Genomic DNA, 7,712 nt, shown 5'->3' with positions numbered 1-7,712 from the left:
ACTGCAAAAAAAAAAAAAGATGATGTGGTACATATATACAATGGAATATTACTCAGCCATAAAAAGGAACTAAACTGAGTCATTTGTTGAGATGTGGATGGATCTAGAGACTGTCATACAGAGTGATGTAAGTCAGAAAGAGAAAAACAAATATTGTATATTAACGCATGTATGTGGAACCTAGAAAAATGGTACAGATGAACCAGTTTGCACGCAGAAACAGAGACACAGATGTAGAGAACAAACGTATGGACAGAAAGGGGGGAAAGCCGCAGGGGGTGGGGATGGTGGTGTGCTGAATTGGGCGATTGAAATTGACATGTATACAGTGATGTGTAAAAAGCTGATGACTAATAAGAACCTGCTGTATAAAAAAATTAATAAAATAAAATTCAAAAATGAAAAAAAATAATTCACATAATACCACTCTAAAAGAAGTCCTTGTAACTCAAGTTGAAATAACTTGCTTATAATAAAAGGCCACGGACCAAAGAAGGAAACAGCTTTGCAAAACAGAGACAAATGCATGTATATGCAGCATATGAAAAACAATGTCTAGTGGACTTACTAAAGCCAGTTTAAAAATTCAGTCATTCCTTGGACATACTTAAAGACAAAGTGTTTTTGTTTGTTTGTTTGGGGGTGAGGTTTCTGTTCTATTTATTTATTATTTTTATTGACAGTGTTGTGTTAGTTTCAGGTGTAAGTGTTTTATTAAAGGAATCTTCCCTGTTCGCCCTGGCTATGCTTCTATAAGGGTGAAAATGTAGAAAGCTTATGTGTGAGTAAAAAAAGAAGACAAAAAAGAAAGTTAATTTTTGTGTATAGAAGAGAAAATAAATTCTCTTTTTTCCAGCATAATTTTTTGTGGGAGCTTCTCTGACCTAATGGCATCAGTAACCCAGTATGTAATTCTTTCATTTTCTCCCTGTGTACTGGGAACTATCAAAGTCTTCCAGGTACCATGGACAGCACCACGGACAGCACCACTCTTGCTTAAACTTCCCTCTAATTAAATAGGGACCTTTTAACAGTAACTGTGAGATTGACTTATAGGAACACCTAAGTGGATAAGCCAAGCCATCCTACTTGCTTTCTTTCAACTTCTACCTCCTCCTGTGACAGCGAGTCTTAAAAAAAAAAAAAAAAAAGATGGCTCCATTCTTTCAAGGTTTACAGATTTTAGAGCTTTATATAAATTCCACTGAAGCTACTTACTCTAACTTGATGGCCTCATCCTAGCTGAACACTGCACTGAACTGCTTCACAGTCAATAGAAGTATCTTTGGGATTGTTTGGCATGGGATTTCCCTCTGTGATTCACTTTTGGTGGCTCTTAATGCAAGGTATACAGTACTGCAGCATTTATTTCTCTAAGTTCAGTAAGCTTTCCAGTTCATTCAACCAAATAAGAATAACATTAGACCACATAATGTAAAAATAAATTCCTAGGTGTGATCTTTACAAGGATAAAAAATGTTTATAGCTCATACTTAAACTCCCTTTGTCTATGTAATGAACACAAACCCAACCTGCCTGTTAAAACTTATCACTTTTTTTTTAAATATAAATTTATTTATTTATTTTTGGCTGTGTTGGGTCTTCGTTTCTGTGCGAGGGCTTTCTCCAGTTGTGGCAAGCGGGGGCCACTCACTGTCATGGCCTGTCTTGCTGCGGAGCACAGGCTCCAGACGCGCAGGCTCAGTAGTTGTGGCTCACGGGCTTAGTTGCTCCATGGCATGTGGGATCTTCCCAGACCAGGGCTCAAACCCGTGTCCCCTGCATTGGCAGGCAGATTCCCAACCACTGCGCCACCAGGGAAGCCCCAAAACGTATCACTTTTGCTTTTTCAATAAAAATAAGGATGGATCATTAACAAAACAAAATAAGAAAAGCCAGGGTTGTCAATAATAGTATGTGAATGCCTGTTTATGATAATAAAATATAAAATTTATCTTTTCAAAATCAACATGTTTAAAATTGTGTGGGTTTTCCACATTTTGATATATCCAGTGACTTCATAGTTACTATATATCTTCTCAACTTGTATCTACCTAAATTGCTTGAGTCTTCCTTTAAATGACCTAGCCACACGTCGTTCCAAGGGGAGCCCTAACTAAGGGACTTTGGATGCAGCTCAGTATTTTCATCCCGAGATGTGCTCCTCTACTGCCCTCTACTGTAAGTATCAATAATTTCTACAAGTCGGCCAGGATATTTACAGTGTTTTTATTAATCGAAAAGCAGAAAACCAAGGAAAAGCTCTACTTGGGAAAGAAAAACAGCACGAAGTTAACATAAAAAGAACAGGCAGTAATTTCTCATTATATTATACATTACGCCCAAAGTTGCTACTTTCAGTCACCATTATTAAAACAAGTTTCCAAAAACATGATAAATTGTACTAAGCAGAGTTGGCTGTATCTGTAGTGGCAGGAGGAAATTATCTCAGAATCTTAGGTTGGAACTCTTGTTCATTCCATATTAAGCAAATGAGTTAAAACAAGAAGTGTAGTAAAGTCCATAAATTTTGACCTCTGCTTCTAATCTCCTCTTTCTAAATTTCTCCTTTCTCTACTGAGAAAATAAGTTCATTTATTTTCCTCTCTTACCAAAAATGAAATGAAATTGAAGGTCAATTACTTGCAGTTGTTTATAGTTGGATCAATTTCACTTCATCAAATGTTCATTCTAATTAAGGTTCGTAATATGGTATTTCTTTCTTTCTGTTCTTCTTTCCTTTCTTCCTTCAACAAATAGTTTTGGGGCATATTCTATGTCCCAAGTACCTTCTTAAGAGCTGGAATGAGACTGGTTTCTGTCTTCACGGAACTTATAGTCTATAAGGAGATACAAACATTTAATTAAAAATTACAGGAATAAGTACTTAAGTATAATTTTCTAGAATAATATGACAAGCAGAGCAAGTATCAATAATATATGTAAAGGATCCTATTTGGAGGGGAACTTGGTGCACTCAAGGACCTGGAAGGTCAGTGTGCTAAAGAAATGTGCTACGTGAGGCTGGAGAACGCGGCATGAGCAGAATGCTCTGGGTCATGTTAAGGATTTTGGCCTTTATCCCAAGAATATTTGGAAACCATTTGGTCATTTTAGGCAGAAGAATGACAGGATCAGACTTGTGTTTAAGAGAGATCACTATGCCATCTGTGTGAAGAAAGTGGGGACAAGACTGAATGCAGATTTTTTTTCAGGGGATGTTGCCTAAGTGAAATGTGATGGAGCCTGAAATAAGGAGGAGGAAGTGGACAACTTGGAGAAATTTTTAGAAGGTATGATGGAAAGGACTTGATGTGTATGAGAGGGCGTGAGGAAGAGGTTGTGGAGTTGGACTCTAAGGGAAGAGTAGTTCTGAAGCAGAGAAGGCATGTGGTTTCATCATGAGGTGTGTTAAGTTTTCTCTGTAATTCAAAACAAAACTGTCCCTTCCTTAGTCCTCTCCCCTGCTCATACAACAGTACACATGTATACACGTGGAAATCCCAACATTCCAAGGGAATTTCAGGCACATTCCAGCTATATGTCAGATAACTGATGTAGAAGACACATCCTCTCATTATAAAGATATTGAAATTCTGAGTATATTTAAATATATATATGTCTTTGTTTTTTGTATGTATTATGTATGCATATTATGCATTTATGTGTATATATGTGTGTATACACACACATACATACCTGCATGTGCACTGACTCAGTTGTTGCTAATAGGGATTCAGAGCCTCATATAGATCTTACAGTGGGAGACTAGAACACCAAAGAATATTTGGGGCAAAAGACAAAATGTTTGGGGTTCATGTGCTGGGACTGCCAGAAACAAAATTTTGCATAATGCCACTTTATTCATAAACTCAGCCAGGAAAACCACAAGGAAGCTTCCTTGTACTATATTCAGTGTGTTGGATGGAAAGGAAATTTAAAAATCTGCTGTGAATGAACTAATGAGAATTAGGTTTCTGCTACTCATTGGTACAACAATGTAAACTGAAATTTAAAGTAAAATCTAATTCAGAAATGTTGAAATCCAAAGGATGCTGTCATAAGCAAACACAAAACTGTTGTTTACATATAATCAAAAATTTTGTTTCCACATAAGGAAACAAATAACCATGTGAAAGTGTCCATAGATACAACCAACAGGAGGATTAAGACCTAAAAACTGCAGATGATTTAACAATCTGAAAAGAACTATAAAATAGATGTTAAATGATTAAAGAAGTAAAAGTAAGAATAGACGTCATAGTAATATAAAACAGTACAACTAAAAGATCAGGCAAATTTTTAAGTAACTGGAAAAACTGATTCTGAAAATATCAAAAAATTAAGTGAAAAATACCTTCAGAATAAGGTTAAGTAACAGGAAAAAATAAAATTAAATAGAGAGTTGCTTGATCACCCTAACAGAAAATGAAAAGTTTATCTTCTGGAGCTATTTAACTGAAAAAAGATCTGAACTCAGGAATAATTGAATTTCAGAGTGAGATGCCCAAAAGAAAGGTTTTAGAGATAATGACTGTTATGGGGAATGGTAATGAAATGAATCATCCATTCTATTATGTGGTCCAGCAGTCAAAACTCCTCATCACAAACACAGAGCTTCCAACAAACTTTTTGGGATTTTAGATGCAATCTTCAGGGACTTCCCTGGTGGTACAATGGTTAAGAATCTGCCTGCCAATGCAGGGGACACGGGTTTGAGCCCTGGTCCAGAAGATCCCACATGCCGTGGAGTAACTAAGCCTGTGTGCCACAGCTACTGAGCCTGCACTCTAGAGCCCGTGAGCTACAACTACTGAAACCCGTGCGCCTACAGCCTGTGCTCTGCAACAAGAGAAACCACCGCAATGAGAAGCCCGCACACCACAACAAAGAGTAGCCTCCACTCACTGCAACTAGAGAAAGCCCACATGCAGCAATGAAGATCCAATACAGCTGAAAATAAAAAAAAAAAAGATTCAATCTTCAACTTAATGAAAAGATCTTACACCCATATAGAAGAAACTGGTACAGGACCTGCCTTCTTGCAAAAACAACTAAAAAACAGCATAAAATATGAAGCAGACAGAGCAGAACTGTGTTGCCTAAGAGAAGAGAAACAAAAAGATGAGCCCTAGGATCATCTCAGCTTTCTATCTGAAAGCAATTTCCAGATTACAGTATAGATAGGGAAAAATAAGTAAAACCAACTATCTAACTGAGATGAAAAGACAGATAAAAATTTGAGGAGGCCAACGACACTGGGATTTTCAGGGAAGAGTACCAGGGAACCATGGGGAAAAAGAGCTCCAGAAACCTGCATAGAGATCCCTTCAAGTCTTTGACTGAATTCAATTCTGGCCATGTGTCTACAAGACCAGCCAAAGTACAACATCCAGAATACAGTAAGCTAACAATTCCCAGAGTTCACACAGGATTGGGAGATATTGGAGTTCCTTTCAGCCAGAGAGGAGAAAACCACTAAATACAAAGGACCCTCACTGGAGACCTCAGAAGAGTCATGCCTTAGAACTATGACTAAATAGCCCTAGAGTAAAGGCTACTGTAGACCTGTCCTAACAAAGGCTGAAGACAAACCTCAAAAGTATAAAACAGATCCTTAATTAACTGGCTGGAAAAACTTTAAGATTTTTAAAGAAATAAAACAAAATTCAAACATTCAACCACATAAAAAAATAATGTCTAGCATCCAACCAAAAATTGCTAGACATGCAAAGAAGCAGAAAGACTTGTTCCATACTAGGAAGAAAGAAAAAGGCAATAAAGAGATCCCAAAATGACAGGGATGATGGAATTAGCAGATAAGGATTCTAAAATAGCTATTATAATTATGCTCATGGATTTAAAAGAAAATAGACATTTTTAAAAATAATAAATGGAATTTCTAGTATTTAAGATTACAATATTTAAAATGAAAAATTCAGTGACATCAGCATCATGGTGGCATAAGACACTTTTTCTATTTGTGCCCCCCCAACAACAAAAAGATGGCGTCTATCCATGGACAAAAGTGCCTTTGAGAGAGCTGTGGGACCTAGCACCATATGCTAAGGGACCCGTGAGGAATCTTTCCCACATCTGTGCTGGATAATAGGCAAACAGACCTCAGTCCTGGCTGTGGATTCTGCGGTTGCCTGTGTACCAATGCTAGCCTTCCTCAGCCACACTCTGAGAGCCCCTGGAAAACACTGTCTTAGACAATCACCTATGGATGAGAGACCCTTTGTAGCAGTACAGGTATCCAGAGGAGAAGTTCCAGCACATCACTGGAGCAAAAGAAACATAAATTTGGAGTCACTGGAGTAGGTAAAAGGGACAGCTTGATTTTACCCACATTATCCCTCCCCAAGGTGGCACAGCTTAAGGCCAAGAGAGATCTTCTCAGCTGTGATTTATCCTACAGGGGAAAAAGTGAGTGAGTGAGCACATGGCCTCCCCAACTGTGCAGGATTGCCCCACCCAGAGTACAGAATCATGAGGTATATGACTGAGGGGCAGGAAGAGACTGGGAGAGCTGAATATAGAACTGAGAGGGCATTAAAAGGATGCAGATCCTACTAACGCCCATAGACTCCATCCACAAGCCTACCCACAAGCCACTGGGAACACCTAACATGGAGCTCCCCCCAACTGGCCCGCAGGCGTCCACAGCACTCCATGCATTTAACCCACACACCTGCCAAGCCTGTGGCCAACTCCCTGTATGTGCTCCAGACAGTGGCAGAGACAGCAAATATTGGTAGATGACTAGTGAGCACGCACAGATCTGAATCTGCAGGCTGGGGAGAGACCACAAACTTGAGCTTTAGCGTGATTATTTTTGGAAAACGAAAGAGGCTGTCAGCACACACCTGGTTTTTTGCGAGATCCAGAGAAGTCATACAGCTTTAAAATTCCACCACAAGAAGTGTGGAGCAGGGGTACCCATAGAAAGTCTGAGATAACCTCAGAGTCTCTAGTAGGGATGATGGAAGGTATCTCTCTCCTGAAGGCCATTAGCAAAGACTGGAGGAGGTGACTGCTATTTCAAATGTGAAGACAACAATAGACAACTTCAAGGAACATGAAGTATCAAAGTAACATGACACCACAAAAGGATCACAATAATCTTCTAGTAAACAAACCCAAAGACATGGGAATCTGCAATTGATTCAATAAAGAATTCAAAATAGCTATTTTAAGGGAACTCACTGAGTGACAAGAAAACACACAAAGGCAATTCAGTGAAATGAAGAATGCAATATATGAAAAAAAATGAGAAATTAAACAAAGAGATAGAAATCATAAAAATGCACCAAACAGAAATTCTGGATCTAAAGAATACAATGAATGAAATGAAAACTGCAACAGAGAGCACCAACATCAGAATAAAACAAGCAGAAGAAAGAATCTGGGAGATAGAAGACAGGAACTTTGAAATTATCCAGTCAGAGGAAAACAAAGAAAAAGAATGAAAAAGAGTGATGAAAGGTTACATGATCTATGGGATACTATACAAAGAACCAATTTGTGAATAATTGTAGTTCCAGGAGGAGAAGAGAGAAAAGAGGTCAGAAAGCTTACTTAAAGAGTGAAATGAGGGACTCCCCTGGTGGCACAGTGGTTAAGAATCTGCCTGCCAATGCAGGAGACACGGGTTCGAGCCCTGGTCCGGGAAGATCCCACATGCCGCGGAGTAACTAAGCCCGTCTGCC

The sequence above is a fragment of the Stenella coeruleoalba genome, assembly GCF_951394435.1.
Source record: "Stenella coeruleoalba genome assembly, chromosome: 9".
Taxonomy (NCBI): Eukaryota; Metazoa; Chordata; class Mammalia; order Artiodactyla; family Delphinidae; genus Stenella; species Stenella coeruleoalba.
This window is presented reverse-complemented; position numbering follows the sequence as displayed.